Raw genomic sequence first — 26,576 nt, 5'->3', positions numbered from 1 at the left:
CTGTTGTTCCCGTGCCGGTGCTCGGGGCGGGATCTCTCCTGTTCCTTCTCTCACTCCCGGGCCTGTTCTCAGCCAATCAGAGAATGCGATGAAGAAGACTCAGCCAATCAGAGAGAGCAGCTGTGATGACTCACCGGTTGCCGGGCAGACCCGCAGCACCCAGTGTTCCCCACCTGGACCCGCCCTCCCCGCCCAGTCACGATCCCCCCGCGGGGTCCCCTCAAGTCCTTTCCTAGTACCCCCCACTAAATGAACTGGGTGTAACTGGGAAGCTTTACTGGGAACACTGGGAGCAGCTGGGCTTAGGCAGAGTTCCAGCAGGGCTGGGGGAGACACACTACCCTCCCAAAATCAGTGTGTGGATGGAGCAGGGGGTCCTGGCCTTCCGTGAGTTCATGGGGAGGGGCTGCGGCCGCTGTCGGCTCAGGAGCTTTGTGGGCAGAGAAAAGGGGGTGACACCCGGCTGGAGGTCCCCAGGAGGAGCACACACACTCTGGGGGCGGGGGAATATGAACCCCGGGTCCCCCCATCACCTTCTTGCACAGGTAGAAGCCGAGCCCCAGCGCCAGGAAGACGAAGCCCTACACGGAGCCACCAATCTCCGTCAGCACATTGCTCTGAGCAGCGTCTGGCGGCATCTCTGGGGGATCACAGGGGTCAAGGCCACCCAAAACCTCTCACGGACATTTCAAGGCTCTCCAAGAATCCTCCAAATCTCCCCCAGCCCACCTAGGGCTCCCTAAAACTTCTTCTAATTCTTCTAATCTCTTCCTGGCTTCCTTGGGACCCACCAAAGCCCCTCCTGTCCTTCTCAAAATGCCATAACTCCCTCCCATTTGCCCCCCACTGCCCCAGGACCCCCAAACCACCTCCCGGTCCCTTCCCAGCCCCACCAGGACTCATCAAGACCCCTCCCAGTCTCTTTCCAGCACAACCAACCTCATTCCAAACCCTGCTTTCCAATCCCTGATCTTTTTCCAGCTCCTCCACGCTCACTCAGATCCTTCCCAGTTATTCCCAGCACGCCCAGACTCCCTCCCAGTGCTCTCCAGGACCCCTAGAACCCCATCCCACCCTCCCCAGCATCCTTCAAACTCCTTCTCAGCCATCCTAGACCGCCGATCCATTCTCCTATTTTAATCCAGGCTATCTCAAACTCTCTCCCAGTTACTCCCAGCACACCTCAATCCCTCTCCCAGCTCCCCCAGTGCCTCCCCCACGCCGCTCACACTGTGGGGTCCGGGCCGTGCCCCAGTGCCGGCTCAGGGGCTGCTCCAGGCTGACGTGCTCCACCTGGAGCTGGAGCTGACCCCGTGCCAGGTGGGGTTTTCCAGCACCACCAGGAGCTGGTTGCTCCAGTCCCCATTAGGGACCAGGTTGGTGGCCACCACATGCTCTGAGAGCTCCTGCTGGCCCTGGAACCATCTCAGCTGGATCTCGGCAGGGTAGAAATCCATCATGGAGCAGAGCAGGCATCTGGGGCCAGGCTGGGAGCTCGAGGGCCACAATGAGGTGGACACACTGGGGGGCACTGGGAGAGAGCGGGGACACATTTGGATCACCTGGGGGGAATTGGAGAGATGGAAGAGGGCTGGTGTGGCACTGAGAGGGACTGGGAATAAAACTGGAGAAAATGGGGGAACACTGGGAGAGAGTGGAGTGAATTGAGGCAACGGGAGAAAGAGTGGAGGTTCGGGATTGGACTGAAAAGGACTTGGAACAGACTGGGAGGGATTCGGAATGCACTGGTAGAAAGGATGGAGGTCTGGGAGTGGAATGAGAATGGAATGGCTGGGGACTGAGAGGAATTCGGAGGGACTCTGGTGACAATGGGAGGGACCGTGAGGACTGGGATGGACTGGGAGGGCCACCGGAGTCCCTTGGGGTGAGGGGCAGGAGGCCCTGGGGATGGGCACAAGAAGGGCTGACGTGTCTCAGGTGATTCCCAGGGAGGTTTTGAGGGGCTCCAGGGTCATTCCCAGGGCAGGGCCCGAGGGGACACGCTCTGCCCCACGCTCACCTCTGCGCTCCACGAGGAACGGGCTGGACAACTCGTAGTTGTGCCGGCAGTGCCTGTCCACCGCAGCCCGTCTGTACTCCATCCATTGCGGGTCGCTGTTCCAGTGCCTGGCAGCCTTGTCCCCAAAGGAGGTGTCCCCACGTGCAGCCCCACATCGCTGCCCAAGTGCAGGAACTGCTCCCGCTTGGAGATGTTCCTCTCCACGAACCTCAGCCGGTCGGTGCCGTGAATGAAGTGACACTCGGACTAAACCATCTCCTGGAACAGCGCTGTGTGTGCAGGACACAGGTCCGGGGGTGCCCCCCCAGCAGCCCCCCAGCAGCCCACAGTAGCCAAGAGCTCCGGGGCAACCCCGACTCCGCACCCCCAGTGCCCCACGGCCGCTATGGAGCCTTTCTTGCTGCAGTCCCAGATCCTCTTTTCCACTCTTCTCTGTATTTTCCTCCCCTTTTTCCATAACTCCCCAGTGTCTAGCCCCCCTCAACATCTGTTTAGGGGTCCCACCTCCCCATTTCCCTTTCTCTCCCCACCGTTCCCACCACTTCCCGTCCCGCCCCTCCCGCTCACCCGAGAGCTCCGCTCCCCCAACCCCGGGGGCTCCCAGTGGCACCAGTAGGGCCCCAGCTGCCCCACACGCCCCATGGCCAGCGCCGGGCAGGGTCTGACACCTCCCCCTCCCCAAATTCTCCTGGCGGGGGGCGCTGGGGGCGGGGCGCGGGTGGAGTCCGGGTGAGGAGCTCTGGGCGCTCTGGGACTGCCTGAGGAGTCATCAGCGCCGCGCGCTCTGATTGGCTCAATTATTTTGGTGCCTTCTCTCATTGGCTGAGGAGAGGCCCGGGAGTTGAGAGGAGGACCGGGAGAGATCCTGCCCCAGGCTAGCGGTGGAAGAACATCCAATTAACAAGGCATGCAGATCATTTCCCAGCGGTCCCCACTCTCCTGTAGGAACTAAATGCACCGAGGATCTCACGAGGGTCACCAACTCTCTGGCGGCCAAATCCAGCCCTGCGCTCCCTGCGGGTGCGGGCACTCTGGGAAGGGCTCAGCTGCGGGTCAGATGGCCGGAGAGTGGCTTGGTGGTCACCTCGTGTGTGAGGCACTGATGGGCTGGGGAGATGCGTGGACACCACATGATCAGAGAGCTGACTGGGTAAAGGGACACGGGAACAGTGACACTGCAGTGACAGGCAGCCAATGCGGGCTTGTTTCAGTAAAGTTTGGGTTAAGTTTCGAGTATAAAAAGGCTCAGTTGGTTCCAATAAACGATCTTCTTCGGAGCAAGCAATCAAATCCGTGTGTCTTTGTTCCTCATTGCTACACATGACCATGAGATGGCCATGACGATGACTCAGCTGTGATCCTGACATGAACATCACATGATTGTGGCCATGAGTTGACCACAAGACGAGCATGAGATGAGAACGACCATGAGATCACCATGACTTTTGGGGGTTGGTTTTTTCCTTTCCTCTCTGCCTATGGAATTTTTTTCCCATATACATGCCAACAAGCACTGATGACTAGGTCTTAGCACTGACACCTAGGGACAGGGGCAGGCGAAGCCTCCTTGGTATTTTGGGAGTTTCTCTTGGAGGGCTGGGGGAGGCAGGTGGGAGGGAAAGGGGGAACACTGTGGAATTAGAAGCAGGTAAAGGAGGGTGGGGGGCAGTTGCTGGCTCTCGCTCGCTTTTGGCTCTCGGAGCAGAAAGGTCATTGCTACCCCCCCACCATCCCAACGCCGGGAGCTGCCTCTCTGTTTTGGACCCCTCACCCCTGCTTGGACGCCCTCCTGCTTCAGCTTGCTGTTTTCCCAGCATCCTGCCTCTCCTCCATCCTTTCCCATCTGGGACACAGCTGCCATCACCCCCAGTGCCCCTGCAGCCGCACGGGGATCGTCGCACCTGCCCATCAGGAGCCTGCCAGAGCTCACTGCCAGCTGTGACAGCAACTGCACCAAAGGGGAAAGTGCCCGTGGCCCAGATACTGGAACTGGGCTCCTGTTCTCTTTGTTGTTAATTTCATAGTTGTTGTTATTCCTATCTCCATATCATTGCCTGAGAGCCCCTTAATTTCAAAATTATACTAATTCAAAGGGAATGGATTTATTTTCTCCATTTCAAGAGAGGGCCCTGCTTTCCCTAGCAGACTTTCAAACCAAGACACACCTCCTGACTAGCAAGGGAGAGTTCTCCCTGCAGTTGTTCACCCCAATACGGTATATTTTTGTCAGCTCTGAATTTCCCTTCTCCACCTTCAGGAGAAGAAAAAAGTCTGACTTTGTCTCTCGGGTTTCCTGATCATTCATAACTGAAAGCTGTTGAGGTCCTGAACTTGCTCCCATGGTGTTGGACCCATTGTGCCCCCCCAAATATCTTCCTTTAAACAACTGACAGAGATGGAAAGCACAGTAACAGGTCGAGTTGCAGGAATGCACCAGCTACAAATCTGTGCCACCTTCTGTCTACTGCCCTGACCTACCAAAACAGGGCTTGGAGAAAGTTTTTTTTATAAATGCACATGCTCTTTATTTTTTCTTTTCTTTTATGAGAGCTGCCAACCCTTTTGTACCCTGAATGTCTCTCCAAATCTCTACCCAAAGGCCTGACCCAAGCTGTGATCCTTCCAGCCAGAACCCCACCGTGAGGGGGTGGCAAGAGCTCTGTGTGTCAGCCCGGCTCTGGAGGCTGAGCTGGGAGTGATAATTATCCCTTTTCTAATGTCCTGTGAGCGGTGACTGCCAATTCTCCAAGGGCCGTGACACATTTTCACCAGGAGTGTGATGTCCATTGTTACAAAGCTTCCATTTTTACAAAGAAAACATTTTCAGTTTCGTTTTCTCCCTGTAGTGGAAGAAGAAAAATCACACCTACTATTGTAAATAAACCAAAAGCGTTTCAGGCAGCGTTTCAGAAGTTGAAACATCGACTCCTCAGGGCACAGCCTCAGCCTTTTTACAAGGCTTCCTTTGACTGCAATGTGGAATTTCCTTAAATAGGAACTGCTGGGTGATGCTTCCTGAGATGGATTTTTTCTCTTGGATGCAACTGTCTCCAAACTGGAGGATATTTAACAAACTAATAAGTAAATCAGTTTTGTCTCATTTAGGGTGTGGAATGCCAGAGCCATGCAAAGAACTGGTAGAAGCAGGATATGATGTTCGACTGCCAGACAAAGAAAATGTGACTCTTCTTCACTGGGCAGCGATAACAGAGAGGAGCTGGTGAAGTGAGCTGGGAGTCCCTGTGACAGGAACAGCAACAGCATATTCTGCCACTGTTACCTATAATGACTTTGTTGCTTTTGTACTTAAAGACAGAGGAATGCCCTGCTTGAGAAGAAAAGGGTAGAATTCAAATCTTAATGAACTTAGCTTTGTGAAAATGTCACCGAAATGGAAAGATAGCCCATTCTCTGCATTCCCGAGCAGCAGGGAGGCAGGGAAAGCAAGCACATTGGATCCCATTGCCGAATTGCAGCGTAGCAAAGTCCCGAAGCCGAATGCACAAAAGCTCCCACAGCGACCATGCAACTGACTGCACTGATCCACTGATGGAAGGGAAGCAGCCAGGGTTACACCCCAGTCACTGAATTCCAACATTAAACCAAGATTCTTTTGCTCTAGGTAGATTTTCTAGGAGAAAATCCCAACCAGATATTCTCAAGAGGTAAAAAGCACACAGTTTACTGGCAAACTGGCAAAAAAGTTTTACAGGCAAACTAGAGAAAATTAAGGAACATTGTCAAAAGAGTAAACACAACACCACTTATCACAGCATATACATAGCCCACAGAACACAGAAAACCATTACACTCATTTGATGTTACCTTCCATGAGAGAGAAGAAAGAAGGAACCAGAAAGACAGGAAAGATATAGAAAAACAGACATCTGTCTATGGAGTCCTGGGTTCCAGTGATGTAAAACTCCAAGATGAAGGTAGGGCTAAAGGATCATGTCCTTGCCTTATGGGGATCCTTCTTTCCTATGGTGGCCCCAAACCTTTTCAGCCCATCCTGGGCCTTCCTCCCAGGAGGGATTTCTGGTCTCTTGGCCACTTGGGTGCCTCCAGTGTGCCATGACTGACAGACATTGTGGAGCAGAGCACTACCTTCCCAGAGATCTGATCTACTCCTAGCACACATTCCCAGCCCCTCAGGATGTCTCAAAAAAGATTACCTTTTCCAGACTCTGACAGGCAGGACCCACCCCCCACAGAGTCTTGGGCAGAGCGTACACCTTTAGCACAATCTGAAACTGCCTAGGCAGCCTTTAAAAACTCGTGTCTGTGTGCAAACCCCTCAATCCTCCTCAAGATTTCCTGGCTATCAAATCCTAAAGACACAGTGACCATCTTTTTGGCACAAAGGGTCATGGGATAGATACTTTATCACTAGGAATCCCTCCTAAGCCAGCATCCTTCCAGAGAGTTGGAGAGAAAGAGAGAAGGTCCTCCCTGAGCCTCCTTTCCTGCAGGCTGAGCCCCCATCTCCCTCAGCCGCTTCTCACCTGACTTGTGCTCCAGAGCCCGCCCCAGCCCAATTCTCTGCACACACTCGAGCACCTCAAAGTCTTTCTTGTAATGAGGAACCCAAAACTGACCCCAGGATTAAGGTGAGACCTCAGCAGTGCCCAGAACAGGGGGACAGTCACTGTCCTGGTCATGCTGGCCACACTATTGCTGACACTGGCCAGGATGCCATTGTCCTTCTTGGCCACCTGGGCACACCTGGGCTCGTGTTGGGCAACTCTGGGCCAGCACCTCGAGCTCTTTTTCTGTGGGATGATTGGAAACTGCAGGGAACGATCAGTGGAATGTGGACAGTTTAGTAACAACTCCAAGGGGCCCAGTCTGATTTCGGGACTCTTTGGCCGCTTTGGTAACAAGTCAAGTCAGCCCAGTTCCCCTTAAGAGCTCTGTGGCCGCCTGAAGTAACCAGCCCGTAGCCCTACAGGGGGATGTTGTAACCCAAGTGCAGGTGTAAGCTATGTCTTTGGACACCCGTTCCCACTCTTGCAGAACGTTGGGGTTTATTTATGGATCCCTCGTGCCCGCTGGCCGAAGCGCCTCCTGCCCCCGCTGTTGTTGCTGTCGGAGCTCGCAGCGCAGCCCTGCAGGAACGGCCGCTGCGCGCGGGCCCCGCTCCGCCGCTGCCCCGGTGACGGCCGAACCCTGGGCGCGAGCACCGCCACGGGGGCGGGGCCTGCGCCCCTCGCGCTGCTCGGCCACCAATGGGGAGCCGCGGGACGGGCGGGGCGGGCGGGGATTGGCTGGGGCCGGTGGGCGGGGGCGGGGCCCGGAGGGGCGGGGCCCGGCTGAGGGGCCGTTGGTGCGGCAGAGTGGGAGCGGCGGCGGCCGGGGCGGCGTGGGGGAGCGGAGTGCGGTGGGGAAGGGACCGACCCCCGGTGGGAGAGAAACCGACCCCCGAAGGGCGAGGGACCGACCCCCGGTGAGGAGCTGAGTGGCCTCTGGCGAAGGAGTGGCCCATAACGAGTGCCCCTCGCGGCGTGGTCTCGCGTCCTATGCCCAGTACCAGCGCTCTCTGACTGATCCACATCTGTACTTGCATCTGTTTGACATCTGGACACAGGACTCCCATGCTGACCTCCATGGCTGCTGGCATATATTTATTCCCTTTGTGTCACTTTCCAGGTACTTTATGGAGTTATGATCCGGATGCAGTGTCTGGTTTCTCACACAGCTGTTGAATTAATCTTTTTGCACAAAAGGTGGTGGATGATGCACTGGCATTTACTCTTTGGTGTTTCACACTTTCCAAGGCATTTTGGAAGCCAAATGAAACTTATGTACTTAGAAATTAAATATGTAGGGAATGTAGTCAAATATTGCTTGTGTGACGTATTCCTTAATGAGTTCTTTTAGAAAAAGCAACTATATAGAACTGTACCCATTTGTTTTAAATTAATACACAAGATCAAAATAAAAGGACAAGGAGCCGAATCTAATTACCGACTGTCCTGCCTCCCCACCAAAAAAGGGTGACAACCTTACATGCAATCCATTTTTAGAGCTGTGTGACAGGTTAGATGTATTAGCAGTCCAGAATCACAATATCTGTATACTGCCGAATTGGCGTACCCAATACTTAACAGAAACTTAATAGTAATATTTGGTATATGTATGTAAGGGATAGTGTTTTGAGGGGTTTTGTCTTATATGCATTTACTGTGAATACATTCTCTCTTTTCTCGGTGGTTTTGTATGTGTCCATGCCTGACTTCTGCCATAAACTTCTCACTGGCTGTGTGGGAGGTGTACAAGAAGGTGCTGTCAGCCCTGCTGGGAAGGTCTTCCTTGGAATACATGCACACCATGGAATCCTCTGAAGTTATACTATGTCTGTTCTTAGAGTATTTAATAACCATTGTGTAGCCAGAGCAAACGTGGACATCAAGGCTCTCACCTTCCTCACGTGTTCAGTTCAAACAAAACCAGAAAGCAATCTATGTCATCTTTTAGAATAAGTTACAGCATTTGTATCTCTTATAATTAGTAACACTGTTGATCTGGTAGGCACCACATCATCAATGGAAACGTACTGGTTGATAATTTTGGCACTTAAAATTGTCAGTGGACTATTGCTGGTATTTGACAAGACAGTTTTACCTGCTCAAGCTCCATGAACCCAAGGGACTTGAACAAAATGTGTGATGTGAACTGTTAGAAAGAGTACTACAGTTTTTACTAACTTGTTACTGTAATTCCTAGGGTTTGGGAGAGAGTTTAATTTCAATTTTGTGAGGAGAAAAACTCAGCCTAACAAAGCCTGATGGGTTTGGCAGAGTCTAAAGGAAGATTCAGAAAAGTGCCTCAGGGTATTTAGTTGGAAGGATGAGGAGAGAGAAGTAATTTCATGACCACTTGATGGAGCTTCTTTGTATTCTGTGCATCCCCATATTAATTAAAAGCTGTATTAATGCAGGGTCACTAACACTCCGTTTTTTCTTCATATTTCAGGTGTCATGAGTAAATCTGAAATCAGTTGACTTCAGGCCTGGATCACTGCCTGTGTGCTTTGGTTTGCAAATGCTTCTTGCTGCCACTTGTTCTCACCTACCATCATTTTTGCCAACTGGATTCCTCTCCTGTGGTGTGCCAATATCTTGGGATTTGCAGTGGCCGTGTTTGCAATGATGAAAGGCTACTTTTTCCCTGCCAGTGCCAAAGACTGGTATGTAAGTTTTAGTAGTGAGAGAATACTGGTATCAGAGATTAAAACTGCTAACTAAAATTCGAGTATGTAAATGGAATGACAGAGGCACAGGGAGCTAGGCCAGTGCATGGCAGTGGTTCTTTGCTTCAATAGCACCATCCCCTGTGTCTCATGCTGCAGCCTCAGTATCACAGGTCCTCCCACAAAGGAGGTTTGATTGTTGGTTGCTTGTCAAGGGATGAACGGTGGAAATGCTGAACTGCAGAATCTGATCTTAAACAAAAGTTTGTGAAAACTGTTATAAATTCGTGTCGTTTTCAGCACTTGACAATATGGAACATGACCAACTGAGTTTTATTTTGATACTGAAACCAGACTTTATGGAGCTACTGAGCTGAGCAGGTTGGCCTGGGGTAGTAGCTGGTATGGGCATTGTTTTGGATTGGAGCTGAGACAGTATTGATAACACAGGGATGTTTTCACTGTTGCTGAGCAGTGTTTACACAGCATCAAGGGCTTCTCTGCATCTCACCCCACCCTCCAGGGAGTGGCTGGGTGAGCACAGGGAGTTGGGAGGGGACACTGCTTACCCCAGGTGAGCCAAGGAATATCCCAGGCCCTATGGCATCATGCTCAGCACATCAGGCTTGAGGAAAAAGGAAGTGGAGGATGTCAGGAGTGATGGTATTTGTCATTCCAAGTCACCATTACCTGTGATGGAGCCCTGCTTTCCTGGAGATGGCTGAACATCTGCCTGCAGGTGACAGGTGGGGAATAGATTCCTTATTTTGCTTTGTTTGTGTGCTTGTACTTGTTAAACTGTGTTTGTCTCAACCTGTGAGTTTTATCCTTTTCCTGATTCCCTCCCCCATCCCACTGGGGGAGTGAGCAAGCAGCTGTGTGGGGCTGAGTTGCCAGCTGGGGTTAAACCATGACAGTCCTTTTTGGTGCCTGACATGGAGCTCAAAGGGTTTGAGTTAACAGCAGCTTTGGCTGGAATGTGCTGGATTGGATTTATAGCTGTTGGTGCTGTTGAGTTGTCTGACTCCTGTGCTTGCCATGGGGCTCTTTAGGGGTTCCATTTTGATTTTACTGCTGGCTCTAGTGCTTCTCCTCTTCCTGTGCTGTGCCTGGGGACACTTGGATGACAGCCATGGTGACACACTCGGGCTGGCAGGTGGCCAGGGCATCGCTGCTGTTTCTGTGCTGCTGGAACTCCAGTGTGAGCTCCAGTTGAGGGAACCGTGACCTGTGGATGAGCCCACGTGGGACCAGGACACCCTCAGGCATCAGTGGCTGGGAGTAAGGCCATGGCAGAGCAGGAACCTCTCAGAGCATCAGTGGCTGTGGCCGTGGCCGTGCCCAAGAAGGAATTGTGGCCCAAGGATAAACCTGAAGCCCCTGTGGCTGTGGATAGGGCCATGCTCAGCAGGTGCCCCATGGAACATCAGTGCCTGTGCATGGGGTCGTGCTGGAGCCCCTCAGAGCCATGGCCATGGATAAACCCCTGGCAGAGCAGTTACAGCCTTGGAGGTGCTGCAGCTGTGGGGAAGGCCACATCCACTTCTTTAGGTGGAGAATGGAAAACTTCATTCTCTATCACTTGTGTAAAATCATGTTTGCAAAAATTTACGGTTATAAATTCTTAGTTTCAGGACAAATAAAATACTGCTAATTTCCCTTCAGCTACTTCTTTTCCTGTTACATGGTTATCTTTCAGAGTGACTAAGGGATATAAAAGGAGCTCTTGAAAAAGCTTAATTTCAAGAGCTTCTTGGAATTCTATTTTCCAAGGTGAAACAAATAAAAAGAAAGGGGGATCATAGTATGAAGTATGCAGCTTATAACAAGTTTGGTAGTTATGTTCAAGCAAAAAGACTTTTTTTTATTATGGCACATAAATATATTGTTAGTTTTTAGAGGAAGTAGAAAAGTGTGTAAGTTGAAAAGTGTTTTTGTAGAAGCAGCTGAATGCACTGGTCTTCATGGCAGGATTGGATGAGTTGTGGTGGTGAGTGTGTGTTTTGGTTTTGTTGCAGTCATCCTGGAGAGGATGGTCTGGGCAGGAGAAAAAGGCTCTCTGCAAACCTAGAAAACAAGTGTATATTGGAGCTGAGCTTTGTTTGGCAGCTGGATCTACACACATCATTTTCTTATGTAGCCTTGGAAATTGCACTGCCCCTTTGCTGTTAAAGCCACGGTGATTTAAATATTGCAAGATAATCTGGACTCCTAAATCAGGGTAGCCTTGCACAGCACAGTGTGGTCCCTTCTGTTCCCTGAGAACTGTTGGATGTTTTATGGAAGAAATTGCCCCTTCAAGATTAATAAAAATCCCATTTTAGTCTGGTCTGTGAGCTTCATCCTAACATAAGCACTGTGTAAGCAGTGCTCCAAGCAGCGTCCCACTAATGTCACCCTTGAAAACTGGAATCTGAAGGACCATCAGCTTGCTCATCTTCATGCCTGGATCACTTTGTTGTGTGCATGGCAGAGCTGTTAAATTCGTTTATTCCAGAATACCAAAAGAAAAATAAAAAAGTGGAGTATATTTGGGGGTGTATATTGGATTAACTTCTGTCATGATATTTCCTATTAATTGATACTCTGTGGTCAATATCACCTATGAAGTTTGAAGATCACCCATTCAATCTCTGTAGTATGCTGGGAATTTCAAATATAAAAATGTCAATATTTGCAAAATGGGACATTTTAAAACTTGGGTTAAATAAAACATAATGGGAAAACACAGCAAAATGATCTGGTAATCTGGTAATTACTTGGAGCAGTTAACAAAGTAGTTTGGTTGAGTTATTGTAGGAAGAAAAGTTACAAATTCTCACTTGAAGGGGGCGTAAGAGGATGAGAATCTTCCAGATTGTTTTAGATCTACCTAAGGAACAAAATACACCCCAGTGTTGTAGTGTACCACCTTTATGGATTGTCAGTGTTCGATTTATGGGTGAAATGGAGTGGGGAGAGGGGAACCTGCAATACCTCTGGGAGGGGAGATTGCCTTCACACGTGGAAAACCTCTGCCACCTCTGGCATTTCTGAGACCAGGGCTCCACCTTTGCAGTGTAATTTGTGATGGAATGGGATTGCTCAGTTCCAGTTTTACTCTGACAGTGGGAATGACAACAGGAGAATGTGCTGTTGCCTCACGATGACAGCCAAACTCTTTTCTGCTTTTAATTACCAGTCTAAGGTTCTGATCATGTGTCTAGGGCTGCACTGCCTAAATTGAGTCTCTTCAGTAATGCAGAGTCTTCACTCAAGGTTAAAAGTGATGTGCAGTTGAAGATAAAATTATAATAGCATATTTTTTCTACTTTATTTCATGCAGGATAAAAAAGTGCAAATGTGTGTGTCAAATCAAAAGCTTGCTTCGTTTTTAGATGATGGATACAGATCTACTACCAGACAGGTAATTAAACTATTATTTTTATATTATGATATCCAAAATTTTAAAAATATACTTTCCCTTAAAAATGTAAAAAATTCTTGCAGTCCACAGAAATGTGAAATACATGTTTTATCATTTACCAAAGTATAAATCAAAACAACAAAAAATGTCTTATAAGTACATGTTGCAACAGCTATAAAGTAGTATGGAAGGATTGGAGAATCATTGCAACAATAAGTAATAGAAAATGTCTTCTAAATAGAGGAAGTGAAATCAGGAAACAGATGAGTTCACAAGGGAAGAATATAAACCAGAGAAAAAATAGCCCTTGTTTTTTGCAAAAAAAAATCTGACAAATATGTGTAATTATATGATGTACATAGAGGAAATTAATAATTGCATTGTATATTGTAAAATGTTAATCTGGACAGAGATGGTGTATAAGCTAGGATATGAAATAATAAGACTTGCAACAGTTATGAAGCATAGTCACTATAAAGGTTTTGAAAAAGACCTTAAACAAACTTTTGTACACTGTAAGGAGTTACAGAAGAGATGATGTATTCAAAGCTAGAAGAAGAGAATCAAGGTATGAAACCTTTTATCTTGAAGGAGAATGTAAAAAGTAGGCCTCCAAAAATGCAGGACAAGAGGCCAGAGGACCAACAACGATTCAACCCTGAGAATACAGATGGCCACGAAAGGGCAAAAAAGGGAGCCTGGCCCTTTCACAGAAGCTGTTCCCAGAGGTGTGTCCCAAAACCACCTGTCCTGCACTGTCAGTCACCAGTCCATGGCTGCCTCAATGCTGTGACAGTGCCTTAGGAGAAGATGCTCAGAATGGTGCTGCAGAAAAAGGTTCAGGAGCAAAGGCAGGTGATCCCATCTCCAGTGAAGTCCCTGCCATCAGCAGTACAGGAGAACGATGAGTAAGACCTTATACACTGGGATACCTGTGGCAAGAGCCTCCATCTCTGCCAGAGCCTGGGTGAGAGCTGCCAGAGTGCAGAGGGAGGCAACCCTTTGGACAGGCGTCCCTGCTCCCTCAGAGCCACGGCTATGAGACAAACAGCCTCATCCCTGAGGATGCAGATGGGCAGGAAAGGCCTGGAAGCAAAGCTGTGAGTGCAGCACACAGCAGCAGCAAGGCAATATTGAGAATGTGTCGCAGGAACAAATGTGCTGGAGCTGCTGATTGCCAGTGTGTGGCTCTGAAGAAAATGCACCTCTGCCATCGGAGAAGGGCCTTGGTGTGGTGCTGGCCGAGATCCTCCAGCAAAGCAAAGGCAGCATTGTTACCTTGTCCAGCTCAATGTCTGGAGCAGGCAGTGCAGGAACAGGACGAGGAAGAGGAAGATGTCCACAGCTGGGTGACTTGTGGCAAGAGTCTGCATCACTGCCAGAGCCTCGGTGAGAGCTGCTGGACTGGAGAGGGAGGAAGCCCTTTGGACAGGACTGCCTGCACCCTCACATCCATGGGCATCTGTAAGGTAAGAAGGATTCACAGTGCCCAGCCTTAATAGAACTGGAAGCCTTTCTTCCAAATGTACATAGATTTTTTAATATTATGGCTATCAGGTTAGAATAGCTTGAGCCTGGACAGCCAATAGTAGAAAAGTTCCACTGTCTGCTAAGCAATAATATACATGATGGATTCCCTAGTAGCAACATTAGCTTTCATTTCCTATAACAAGTTCTTGTAGAACAATTTCTTCTCCATACCACCTTATTTTTGCTACTTACTCCATTTTGGAGACTTTGTTACATCTCTCCTGCCTTGACTGAGTAGCGTTCTTTGTTCTCTTATTCCAAATCCTCTTGGTTTTCTTTCCCCCAGGTATTGGTAGAACCTGTTCCTCCTTGAGCAAGCAGATTGGCCAGGAAAATCCAGAAAGCAGGAGTGGAGGCCAAGGCCATTGCAGAAGGGGTTTCTGGCAGGCAGCTACAGAGCAGCACTTTGCAGGAGCTGTGGCTTGCTAAATCACAGCTTTAAGGATGCTGTGGTGGTGCCAGAGGAGAAGACCCTTGGTGTTGTGCAGGAACAAGTTCCTCCAGAAGAAAAGGTGGCGTTCCTTTGTGCAGGGAACTCGTTGGTATCAGCAGTGGAGGAGCAGGGTGAGGAAGGCCTGCAGCCTTCGGATTGTACTGCAACAGCCTTCACCCCTGCTAGAACCTCAGTGAGAGCTGCCAGAGTGCAGAGGGAGGCAGCCCTTTGGACAGGCGTCCCTGCTCCCTCAGGGCCACGGCTATGAGACAAACAGCCTCATCCCTGAGGATGCAGATGGGCAGGAAAAGCCTGAAAGCAAAGCTGTGAAAACCTTTGAGTGGTCGTCCATCTTGCATCCATCTTGGGTAGATCCATCACTGTGCTCTTATACTGCCCAAGGTGTATCCTTTGAAAGCCTTCTTATAAACCTCTCCTGGATTCCTTTTACACTGTCCAGCTGCCTCTGTTCCAGGCAGCCTCTCCTGGGCATCACACCAAGGAACACTGCAAAGTCCTTGAAGAGGGCAAGCCCTGCTCAGCAGAAAGCAAAGCACCCGCCGTGTTTGATCCACAGCATTCCCATGCAAACACAACACATGCCAGCCACTGGCAAGAAAGAAACCATATGGCAATCAAAACCAGAGCAGTGAGAGCACCATGAGCGCTCCTTGGCAAATCCTGATTTATTTAGAGCACAGGCACTGCAGAAGACAGTGAACTGCTAACAAAATCCTCTTTCTGCCTTTGACAGCCAGTTCAGGAGAGCTCCCCAGAGGCAGAGGAACTTCAACTCCCTTTGTCTCTGGAGGGTCTACTCAGGCACAGAGTGGTACGTGTTTCCAGCTGGATCTCACCTTGCAGGAACAAACAGAGCCTCTGTCCTCTCTCAGGGTCCACACCTGGCCAAGGCCATGGTGTGTGGCTGTGAGGAATCTCCCTGGGAGGAAGAAGGCTCTGCCACGAGCCACAAGGCCTGGCCTGCATTTGCCTGCCAGTGGTTGGAGGGAAAGAAAGAGGAAAAGTTCATCAGGGCTCAGGGTGAAATGAGGTTTTGGTGCTTCTGGCTCTTCTCCCAGCTTTCATAGCAGAGCAACGTCTCTGCCCCTGCCACCCGCAGGCCCTTGGAATGCACACAGAGCCCTCCCTTGTTTCACTTCTGGAGACACCCAAATGGTGGCCTCAGCTTGAAAGGACAGCTGTTGTTTCAATGTTGCATTTCGTGGCTTGCTAAAGGTCTTCCTACCTGTGCTCCAGCCAGTGCTGGAAGACACAGAGTTCCCATGCAGAAGGAAAGGCAAGGAAAGCTTGAAGAAAGCTGAAGGGAGCACCTAAGGGATTAGCCCTTTTGCCAGGAGGTTGCTTTAGCTGAAGCTGCTGACAAGGAGCAGACTTGACACCCTGCAATGGATTTGTTTGTAGTTGTTTTATTTTTTGAGTCCTGTGTGAGACGTGGGAACTGGGTGCTGCAGAGGCTCCTGAAAGGCATCAGAAATGCCCGGCCCGCACTCAAGGGTGCCAGAAGATCTGCTCCAGCTCTGGCCTGTCCGCGGGGTGCTTGGACAAACACCAGCGGATCAGATGTTCGCACTCTGGGCAGAGAAGCCAGAAAGTGCCGGTCATTTGCAGAAGGCTCCTGCCCAGCTGCCCCCGGCGCCCGCAGGACCCGACCGACTCTGCCCCGTGCGGGAGAGCGGCACGGCGGGACACGGCCACCGCCTTCAGCCACGCGTGCCGCACGGAGCCCGTGGGCACGGGCCGCCTCCCGCGGCCGGCCCTTGAGGGCACAGCGACATCCTGCCCAGCTGTGCGAGGGCCCCGCCGGGCTGAGTGCCGCCATCTGCCAAAGCCTGCCTTCTTGAGGCCGGATACCAACCTGGAGAGAGCTGGAGCCCGAAGAAGAGCTGCCCCGACACGATGTCGCGGTTGTCCCAGAAGGGAAGGCTCCCGCACACCATTTCGTACAGCAGCACGCCCAGGGACCAGACGGTCGCCGAGCGGCCCTGGTAGCAGCCAAGGCCGATGCCCTCGGGCGGGCTGTACGCGCGTGTTCCTAGGGGAGACAGGCGGCGCTGTGCAGGCGCAGGCCGCTGCCTTCCAGAGCCTGGCGCCGGCCTCCCGGCTGAGGCAGGGGCTGCGCCGGCGGCCCCGACTTCCCCCGGAGGCCACCGCACGTCCCCCAACCACCTGGCCAAAGCCAAGAAACGATTCTGCAAGGCGAAGAAGGCCAGCGGAGCAGCCCATGCCCTTGCGGGCCAGGCAGGCCGAGGGGCCGGGCCCCGGCTTCTGCAGCCCCCCCTCTGTGGGCAGGGCCGGCAGCCGGCTCCTGGGGAACGGCATCTGCCCCGTGCCACAGGGCAGCCAGCAGCCGGCTGAAGGCCGCAGCCCGCGGCCCGGCAGGGAATGGCGCCGTGCAGTGCCTGGCCCTGGCAGCGGGGCCCGGGCTGGGGGGTCACCGGCAAACCGTGTGTAGGCCCGCTCCTGGAGGAAGGTGCCGCAACCGAAGTCAATGAGCTTCAGGTCATAGGGCACCGGGTCCACGAGGAGGTTCTCCGGCTTGATGTTGCGGCGCAGGACGCTGCAGGCGGTGCACACGGCCTCCAGCACCTGGCGGAAAAGCCAGCGCGCCACCTCCTCGTTCAGGAAGCCCTGCTCTCACAGGAACTGCAGGAGATCCTACGATGGCTTCGGACACTCCATCACCAGGAGGAAGCTGTCAGGCAGCTCAAACCAGTCGAGCAGCTGGATGATGGAGTGGCAGCCAGAGCCCACCTTCTCCATCAGCACGATCTCCATGGGAGCACGGGTGCTGTCAGGCTGTGAGGAGGAGACAATGCCTGCAGCAGGCCTGATGCCGCCCTGTAGCTGCGCTGTCCCCTGCCTGGGATGCCCCGCAGTCTTCCTGGTGCTTTGGCTTCCTGCCAAGCCCCAGAGGATGCTTGCGAGGTGGCCCCTGCCCCAGCCCCAGCCCCGGTCTCTGGCATCCCCAGGCCCGCCATGCTCCAGTTCGCACGCTGAGCCCACGCCCGCCCCGCTCCCCCCCTCCATCCCCTGCCTGTCACTGCCGGGGCCCCGGGCTTATCCCTGCCCACCCCGCCCCGCTCTGCCTTGCTCTGTCCCGCTGGCCGCGCTCACGCACCAGCTCGTCCCACTGCAGTACGCTCTCCCGGGCCACGCGTCTGATGGCCACCTGCAAGCCATCGAGAGAGGGGGCCTGAGCTCAAGCCCTGCCCCTCCTCCCACGCCGGCCGTTGCGGCCACTCACCGGGCTCCCATTCGAGAGGCGGATACCCGAGAAAATGGTGCCAAAGCCACCGGTCGCCAGCTACGGGCCCAGCTGGTACAGCTCCTGCAGCTGCTTCTTTTGCCCTGTGGCCAAGAGCGAGCCATCAGCCTCGAGCCCAGGGCCCCCTGTTCAAATGTCCACCAGTCAGGCGCGCCGGGCCAGCGCGGGCCACGCTGCTCTCACCTGCTTCCTGCTGCGTGCCGGGCTGCGGCCACTGCGGGGTAGCCGTTGGGCTGGCGAGCGGCACAGCTGGGGCAGGGCAGGGCACGGAGGCGGCTGCAGGAGCCGCGGTGCCAGCGGGGCAGGGCGGCACTGTCGTTGTCCCCGGCGTCACGGGCTGCACTGTGATGTTGAGAACAGCCGGGGCTACAGCCCGAGGCGTCACACAGGGGGGTCCCAGGAGCAGCTGCAAAGAAGACAGGGCTTTTTGAAACCTCTAAAGCCCTTGACGTCACAGCCACTGGAAGTAGCCGTGGTGTCTTCAGGGGCCCTGGCCCGGCCTGGGGATGCCCCTCAAGAGCCCAGGGGAAACCTAAGACAGCTCTTAGGCACATCTCACCTGCTATTAGAGAGGCCTTCGTGGTGGTTGAAGTCTCTCTTGGGGCAGCTTCCTGGAGATGGAGGAACCCCCTTGGTGTCTCGAGGGTTGTCTCCACCACGAGGCTGGGGCTGTTGCCGGCTGGCACAACTGGCACAGCATCCTGGCAGCTGTGGGCCTGCAACTGCTGGCTCCAGGATGCTCGCTGCTCCGCCAGCTGCTCCTGTGAAGGCTCCCCTGGCTCGGGCTGGGCTCCCACTTGGACTTCTGGGCTTTCCTGGCCACGTCAACGGTCAGGGTTGTGCCCAGGTTCTTGACGCCCAGGGAGCTGGGAGACCTGTCCACGGGCTCTGCACCGTCCGCAGGCAGACAGGTCTCTGTCGGAGAAGGGAGACGCGGACACCAATTCGGTCATCAGCAAAGTCTCATTTATTGATACGCAGAGTGGCGATTAAATACAGTACCTAATTAGCTCATGCATATTGCAAAAGCTAAGCTCATCATTGGTTGCCTTGCCATTTGCGTCACTATGCTGATTGGCTAAGTTTGTAGCTACACTTTTGCAATTTCATGGCTAGCAGAGTTCTTCTAGTTCTTCTTTTACAGTCTGTCTTTGTTCATCTTATCACAATTCTACGTGCCTTCCCTTTTACTGTGCCCTTGAGGCTGAGGCCTGCTTTGTTAGCCTGACTAAATTGATCTGACTATGGCCTCTCTCTTCTAGCCATTCCTGCACCAGGCTCTCCACACTTCCCCCGTTTTCTTTTTGAGCGAGAAGATTAGTATGCCAAGCTTTGCTAACAGTTTTTTGGATGAAATTCTGTAAGCAAGTTATTAAGCAAGGAAGCAACAAAGCTAAGCATAAGAATACGCCTAAGATCATGATAGCATACTTAATGATGGTCCGAATCCATCCTCCAAGGCCCAGGCTCTTTAGCCATTCATCAATGTCCCAACCATCTTTCTCCTTTAGGTCATGTAGTCTGTTTTGTATGTCTCGTATCTTTTTGTGAATGGATTCAGAGTGGTCAGACAAATTCATGCAGCACATTCCTTCAAATTCTTCACAACCGTGTCCCTGTGCTAGAAGTAGGAAATCGATGGCTGCTCTGTTTTGCAGTACTGCATGGTTAACACTTGAGACATCCCTGGCCATCATATCTAACACCTGAGAGGTGGTGTTAAATTTATCTTTTGCCCAGCACCCTAACTGTTTGGCTAGGGCCATAGCTTTCCTGGCTGCTGCGTGGGGGAGGAGTACAGCAGTTGCTACCTGTCTAAACTCACTCCAAAAGTGTGGTTGCCCTATGTCTGTGCAGTCAAGATCGTGTAAACTGCGTTTTGTTCTATTTGCATTGTTTGCAAGTTGCATGAGAGTAGTTACATTGGGGTGAAACATGGTTAGTTTCCCTAGATAGCAGGGTCCCCCTTGTGGCCTCACTGGAATACCATTCCAGGCACGATCCCCACAAATTAAAAATATTCCTGGGGGTAGTGCTCTTGCCTTTGTGATGTACCTACCGTTACATTTGGGGTAGAGTTGAGTATGAATTGTTGATAGACTAGTAAGGGCCGAATCAAGGGTTGCCCAATACTTGCGGTGTGTGTTAAAGTTTTTGTTTTCTAGGGGCAAAAAACTAAACCATCTTCCTGCGTTTTTCCCCATTGAGGCGTTAGTGCTTCCAAAGAGATCAATCTCCTCCGGAGGAGAGGCTAAGGTTCTATTCAAAGCTAGGACAAATTCACATTGCCAGCATCCATCATGTTGTGAGGGATAAATGCTAAGGTAGGCACAGCCTTGTAATAAATCGTCATCTCTCTTTGCAGGCAGGTTACTGTTATTAAGATACCCTGCAAACTCTCTTGGCTTCCAGACTGGTAATCCTACAAGACAAGTTTTGAAGGGGTTCTGTGCTCCCCCTAAGCTTAAGCAGATTGATTCTTGCTTCGTTATGTTAGCAAATGTTACCCATACATTTTTTCTAGATGTGTGCTCCATTGGAAAAGCATTTGTGCAAGCAAAGTTAGTAAGCATAAGCAGTGTGATGAGTATCATTTTGATTGCTTAGGTAGCCCACTCCTTCTGTACTTCGGGTTAGCTGCGGCTATGTGCCACTGTTTTACCTTCTCTATGCACTGGTCTAATACCTCTCCTGGGTCGGTACCTGGTTTAACTGGCCCTATCCGAGGGAAAGGCAGATATGGCACTTTAGTCATGCATCGGGTAGCGACAATGCAAGATTTTGCAGTGATGCTCTGCCTCCAGAGCCAATTAGTTATTTCCCACCGGGCCCAAGCTAACAGAAGCTGTTCTGGTGCTTCATATACACTCGGGATCTGTGCAAACGGTACTCCTGCTTCTCCCTCTAATGCCGCACCCCAGCTTGAGCGTCTTAGGTCTTCCCTTTGACACTCTCGACACCACAATCTATATACTGCTCTTTGTCTTACCCATGTGCAGTCCCCACAGCCCCCACACTTTAGAGCCACCCAAGCTTCACACCACGACCCTCCACATGCGCAACATGGACGGTCATTGAGGGGCTGTTCTTCCTCGTAGGCGTGGATCTCAATCCAATCGGCCCAGTCCAATGGCGGTCGCTGCAGTGCTTCACGGGCTACGCGGCTATACCGTCCCAGCTCTTGTAAATAGGGCTGCAAGGTCACTGCTATTTTCTGATGAATCCGTTCCCGGTCGTTTGGTGTCAATCGTATCCCCAGGAATCTTTCCGCCCACTCGGTCATTTAGAATGGGCTTCACCCATCTAGCAGGGACCCAAACTGTTCCTGTGGGAGTAGAAACACAAACATAACCTCTGCCCCAGTATATTACCTCAGCGGGGCCATTCCATACTCCTGTCTTTGGATCCCGGTATTTTACCCACGCTTTTGTGCTTTCTTCCTTGTTACTTTCCCTTTTTCCTCTATGCCTAATTGCAGGCGGCTCTGATTCTTCCCCAAACACACACAAAAAATTCATGACATAAAGAACCTTAGCTAACCTTTCTTGTGGATCATCTATGGATTTGTGCTTGAGTAGGTACTGTTTGAGTGTCCCATTGGCTCTTTCTACTATGGCTTGTCCTGTGGGTGAGTGTGGTACTCCTGTGATGTGTTTGATTCCCCAGAGTCTCATAAACTGGCTTACTCTTTTGCCGACATAGGCTGGTCCATTGTCGGTCTTTATTTCCCTAGGCATTCCCATGACTGCAAAGCAACTTGTTAGGTGCCTTATTACATGGATTGCCTTTTCTCCTGTTTGTGCGGTAGCCCAAATGTACTTGCTGTAGGTGTCTATTGTGACGTGTACGTATTTGAGCCTACCAAATTCTGCTACGTGTGTAACGTCCATTTGCCAAATTTCATTACTTTCTAGACCCCGAGGATTTACCCCACACCCAAGACCCACCCCACTGTTGTGATGACTACAGGTGGGACAGGCTCTCACTATTGCTTTAGCTTCTTGTATGCCTATTTTGAACTCGCGCACCAATCCCTTAGCATTCTGGTGAAATCGTGTGTGTGATTCTCTTGCCTCAATCCCCCTATCATCTGCTACATTCATAACCAATCTATCTGCCCTGGCATTGCCCTCTCCCAAGCCTACATCCCACTTGTGGCTTCTGATGTGTATGATACAATAAGGCTTAAACCTTGCCCCTACTGCTCGCTTTAGCTGCAGTAAGAGTTCATAGAGTCTTTTGTTCTGCACCTCTTTCACAGAGGCGTCTTCAATTCTCTGTGCTACTCCTGCAACATAAAACGAGTCAGTGACCACATTCAAAGGCCCTTGCAGTTCACTTAGTGCCCACACAATAGCAAGCAATTCCAATGTTTGTAAACTGTCCTCTGGAGCAGCGTCTATTATCTGCTTTTTCCATCGAGGGCCTTCTTTCCAGGTGATGGCTGCCCTCCTCGATTTCTTTCCGGCATCCGTGAATGCTGTGATGGCACCTGCTATCGGTTGTTCCGATCGTGTTGGCTTTGATACCCAGTCCCAATTTCCTAACCACTGAAGGTGACGTGGTGTCAGCGGTCCTGTGTTGACTGCTGCTTCAGCTTCCAGCAAAGCCGTTTGTAAGTCCTCAGAGTTGAGGAGGTACCAATCTAAGTCCTCCTTTTTCATGGGTAGGTGGATTGCGGTCGGGCCTGTTCCGGTGATTTCCAGAATCCTTACCCGACCCTTACGAATCAAGGTAGCTACTTGTTCGATTTTTGTACTGATTGTCCTTTTTGCTTGTAAAGGTGGGGTTATCCACTCTAGTACCTGTATCTCCCCCGTTTTCTTTTGTGTCTGTGTAAGTGCTCCAAGCAGATGATCAGGAGTATTCCAAATGGTGAGGTCTATAGGTAATGATACATCTCGGCGGGAGACAAATCCTTCATTGACGCAGCGAATAATGCCATTGAGAGCGTCTTTTTGTTGTGGTGTCATGGTTACAGGTGTGGTTGGATCGGTCCCCTTGAGCAGTGGCCTGAGGGATTCTAGCAGAGAGTTGGGTATCCCAACAATTGGTTTGAGCCACTGTAGATCTCCTAGTAAGCGTTGTGCTTCATTTAGATTGGTGATTTTTGTTGCAATTTGAAGTTTTTGCGGCCGTATGATTTGATTTGTAATAGTCCATCCCAGGTACTTCCATGGTGTAGATTGCTGTATCTTTTCTGGAGCTATCATGAGAGATGCTTTTGCTAAGGTGTTTCGAATTTCCTGCATTTGAATATCTGTAAATGCTATTTTCTGGGCGAATAGGATGTCATCCATGTAGTGGTAAATAATTGTGTCGGGCCATTTTAGTCTTAGGGGTTGCAAGGCCGCATCAACATATAATTGGCACAAAGTAGGCGAGTTTTTCATACCTTGTGGGAGAACAGTCTATTCATATCTTTTGTCAGGTTCCCCCCTGTTAATTGCCGGTAGGGTAAATGCAAATCTTTTTGTATCCTGGGGGTGTAAGGCTATAGTAAAAAAGCAGTCCTTTAAATCAATAATTAAAAGAGGCCAATGTTGTGGGAGCATGGCTGGATTGGGAAGTCCCGGTTGTAATGCTCCCATTGCTTCCATTTGATCATTTACTGCTCTTAAATCATGCAGAAGACGATATTTCCCTGATTTCTTTTTAATCACAAAAATTGGCGTGTTCCATGGGCTTGTGGAAAGTTTTAAATGTCCTTGTTGAAATTGATCTTCCACGAGTTGATGTGCTTGTATTAGACTTTCCCTTTTTAGAGGCCATTGCTTAACCATTACCGGTTCATTGGTAGTCTAGGTGATTGGGATTGGGAAAGTCCAAGCAATGGCAATTACCCCAAAGGGTGCTCGTTGGATAGAACGACCCCAAGCTGAGCTAAAATGTCCCTTCCAATTAGACAATGTACCATGGGCGGTAATGCAACTACTGATAACACAGTTACCAAGTCCTGCCCATCTATAGTAACCCTTATTGGGGGCGTTTTCTTTGCGAGGGTGAACCCTCCGACGCCCGTCACGGTATCCGTGGTTTGTAATGATGGCCAATCACAGGGCCATTTTTCTGGAGAAACAATGCTGGTATCTGCTCCAGTGTCTAAAAGTCCCATCATTTTTATTGTACGTCCTGCATAGGTGAACCTCACCTCCTTTTTGGGTCTAGTATTGAGATCCATTGTGAGCAGAGCAACACCAGAGGATCCAAAACCTTGGTCCTTGCGCGGGGTTTGTGTTTGTGGTTGAACACCCCGGCTTAACTGTGGAAGTGGAATAAATTGAGCAATACGTTGATTTGCCTCAATCGTTAGAGGAGGAAAAGGAGTATAGACTATTATTTGTATTTCCCCAGTGTAGTCTGCATCGATGACACCTGGTAGTACAAACAGTCCTAAAATGGAGCTTGATGAGCGTCCCACTATTAGTCCTCCAAAAGCTTGTCCTTTAATAGTTACCGGGCTTTGTACTCCAGTTGGGACTTTAGCGGGGCGTGTTGTTATTAATGATGTTTTTATTGCGGCTGCCAAGTCAAGTCCCAGGCTTCCTGTTGTGGCTGGTTGCAGACAGGAGATGGCGCTGGTGTCACGGCGGCTACTTGTGACCGGGGCTAATATGGCGGCGGCCGCCGGGGGCTGATCGGCGGCGCCCGTCGGGCTGCGCCGCATCCACCCGCATCTGTAGCAGCGCGCCGAGGGAGGCTGGTGGTCGTTCGATGTGGCTGGGGCCGCCGTAGAAGCACGGAGCGGAGCAAGAGCGGCTAACACCTGTGACTGTGTGGACTCGGCTTGTTTCTGCAGCCCTAAGCCTAATTCTTTTAGTGCATTAACTAAGAAAACCTGCGCCCCTCTCATATACTCTGGGACTCTTGCCTTTTTAATAGCAGCAGCAGCCTTATCTACAAAGTCTCCAAAGGATTTATTTCTTCCCTGTTTTATCCCCATATACATGGGTATGCCTGAGCTATCTTTGACTTGATTGATGGCATTTCTTACGATACGCATGGCTTCTCTAACCCTGTCGGCCCCCGGGAGTAACTGAGTTTCTGACCTGCGAAATGCGCCCACTCCCATTAACTCATCTGCTGTAATTCCGGCTAAGGGATCACCCTGACCCCTTTGTACCGCAACTGCCTCGGCAACAAGAGCTTGCCAGTGAGCATTAAACAGCATCTGCTGATGTGGTGTGAAAATCAATTTAGTTATGCTTTTTAGATCATTTGGCAGTAATAGATATGTGTCGAATAGATAGTCTAGCATTTGCTTAGCTGGCTCGCTGCGAAAACCGAACTGACTCACTGTCTGTCGTAACTGTGCTAGCAACTTCCAATCAAGTGGTTCATACTCTCCCACTTGTACAGCTTGTCCTTGTTGGTTTACTCCCTGTGTGTATGTTACAGGAAAGGTCCAGACTTTGACTGCGCTCACAGCGGCGTCATCCCCAGTCTCCAGGCCGTGTCTAGCTAGCATATTCCACGCCTCCCTCCTCTGCCTTGCCACTTCCCCCCGCAGGTCGCTTTCCGCCCTAGGGACAGGATTTGGCTCACTGGCAGGTTTAGGGATGCTAGGTTCAGGCCGGCAAGGGGATTCTACGCCGCAAGGTTGGGATATTTCGCCCTCTGCAATTGCCTCCGCTGCTTTGGCAGCGTTATTCCCCAGTTCTTCTGAGGGGGGTGCAGAGGGCCAAGTGCAACTAGCCCCATCGGCCATTCCTGCCGCGTCTCTAAGAATAGGTATTTCAACCCTTCTTGTGCTTGGTGCAAGGGGCTCATTATCGCCATACTGAGCATTTCTTTTATATGCTTCTACTGCCTGCTGTGCCGCCCTTTTCTCTGCCTGTTGCTTCAGGAGCGCGTTATGAACTACCTGCCAGATTTTTCCCAACTTCTTTGCCGTCTTATCATCTTCTAATACTGCCTCCCACAGTACATCTCCTAACTTACGCCACTCATTTAACTCATGCACACTATGAGGGTTAGTGAATAAGCCTTTAGCATAACCCCAGGCTAACAACCCCGGTATGTCCTTCCTGGGATTAAGCTCTTTTAGCCCTATCTTATCTATATGTGCTATAAATAAATCATATGCTGCTTGCCTGTCCATTTTTTACCGTCGGCGCCGTTGCAACTCTCCGGCTTCGGCAGCACGTATGGCCCAGGACCACCTCTGTAGCTCCTGAGGGTGTCTTTCCTACGTCGTTTGACACCGACCCGGTTGCAGCAGGCCCCAAGCTCAACTTCACCGACCGTGGCGCGTTCTCCCCCGTTTTTCTTTTTAGGCACGGAGGGACAGCGTCGGGGTCACCATTTGTCGGAGAAGGGAGACGCGGACACCAATTCGGTCATCAGCAAAGTCTCATTTATTGATACGCAGAGTGGCGATTAAATACAGTACCTAATTAGCTCATGCATATTGCAAAAGCTAAGCTCATCATTGGTTGCCTTGCCATTTGCGTCACTATGCTGATTGGCTAAGTTTGTAGCTACACTTTTGCAATTTCATGGCTAGCAGAGTTCTTCTAGTTCTTCTTTTACAGTCTGTCTTTGTTCATCTTATCACAATTCTACGTGCCTTCCCTTTTACTGTGCCCTTGAGGCTGAGGCCTGCTTTGTTAGCCTGACTAAATTGATCTGACTATGGCCTCTCTCTTCTAGCCATTCCTGCACCAGGCTCTCCACAGGTCTCACTGCGCCTCTGCAAGGGATGGAGGT

General features: G+C 51.0%; 1 pseudogene; it reads right to left on the bottom strand.

Annotated features, from left to right (window-relative positions):
• Positions 1-15,939: 15,939 nt before the first annotated feature.
• On the bottom strand, positions 15,940-20,932 carry LOC148217873 (serine/threonine-protein kinase pim-1-like; annotated as a pseudogene).
• Between the last annotated feature and the right edge of the window lie 5,644 nt (positions 20,933-26,576).

The sequence above is a fragment of the Sturnus vulgaris genome, unplaced genomic scaffold (assembly GCF_052056855.1).
Source record: "Sturnus vulgaris isolate bStuVul1 unplaced genomic scaffold, bStuVul1.hap1 Scaffold_198, whole genome shotgun sequence".
In the NCBI taxonomy this organism is placed as follows: domain Eukaryota; kingdom Metazoa; phylum Chordata; class Aves; order Passeriformes; family Sturnidae; genus Sturnus; species Sturnus vulgaris.
Note: the sequence above shows the minus strand (reverse complement) of the source record. Positions and strands in the feature narration are given on the sequence as shown.